This window comes from Salvelinus namaycush, chromosome 9, assembly GCF_016432855.1.
Source record: "Salvelinus namaycush isolate Seneca chromosome 9, SaNama_1.0, whole genome shotgun sequence".
Classification (NCBI taxonomy): Eukaryota; Metazoa; Chordata; class Actinopteri; order Salmoniformes; family Salmonidae; genus Salvelinus; species Salvelinus namaycush.
Window position 1 is genome coordinate 39,890,219 of NC_052315.1, and position 1,378 is coordinate 39,891,596.

Sequence of the window (1,378 nt, forward strand, 5' to 3'; positions counted from 1 at the left end):
GATATGAGTCCTACTGCATCTGTCCCCTCTCCCCGCCGGGCACCACCGGCCCCAGCCCCACCACTTCACCCCACTCGCTTTCATCCACATTCCCATGGAAATCCGTCCATATGCACTACTTCAACTCCCCCTCTTCTAGGCCCACTATCCCCTTCAAGTGCACACTGACACCCTGCGGTGAAGCCTTCACCCCTATCATCACAGACTCCTACATCCTTCCCAAGTAGCACCCTATTCCCCATATAGTGCACTAGTTTTGACCAGAGCCCTACGATAATAGGGTGCCATTTGGGATGGAGTATATGCCTCTTGCTTTATTTTTTCTCCTTTTAATGTTCTGGTCTTGTCTGATCGTGCTGCTACTACTGCTCTGTTTCTGGGACTTCTAGGGGGAACGGGTCTTTCTGAAGCCTCTCCCTCCCGGAGGGAGATCCTGAGTGACTTTCCATTTGTTTTCTGCCTGTGCCGGCCAAATGCTCTCCTGAATAGTGTACAGGAGCCTGGGTTAATTGAAAAAACATAGGCTTACGGTCTGGTCTGCCATGAAGGAGGGAGAGGAGACGGTCCTTGTGTCACTGTGTGAATGGACTTTCCAGAGCTGGCTGGAGAGAGGGGGAAGGAAAGAAAGAAAAGAATAAGGAGAGAAAAAGGAGGACACAGAGAAAGAAGATTATGAAAGACAGAGAAAATAAGAGAAGAGGGAAAGGTAAAAATAGACAGAAGGATAGAGAGAATGGAGTGAAATAGGGGATACATCATGTAGAGATTTAAAGGGCAAGTTAAAAAACCTCCACAAAACAAAGAAAGAGAACAATCTTCAGTAGACTTCCTTTGTTACATCATAGGATATTATATTTCTGTAAGGAGTCTATAGTGTGCAACAGTAGTGTGTTTAAAAGGGGGTTATAGGTATGTAGAAGACTGGGATGACACACACACACACACACACTGGGAGAAGGGAGAGCCTCATGGTATCGTTGGCTGGTCATTAGAGCCCCACTCGGCAACAGTAAAAGCAACACTAAAAACCACTTTACTGCAGTCCACCCAACAGCCCTGTTTGTGCCATAATCTTCTCCATGGGGAGTCTTTGCAGGAGTTAACACCACTTTACTGCAATGCCCCTCAGCAGTGAGAGTGTCTGTATTATAATCAGCATACAGTAAAGACCTGATTACTGACATCAGGTCTTTAGGGCAGTTTTTTTCTGCTTTACTGCACTTCCTCTTCCGTCAAAACTGTAAGTCGAGAGCGATTGGATCTCACTCTACCGTGGTCTGTCTGCCTGCCTGCCTGCCTGCCTGTCTGCCTGTCTTCCTAGCTCTCTCTCTCTCTTCTCACCTCAACCCTTTATCCCTCCCCCATTTCTGCATTGTTT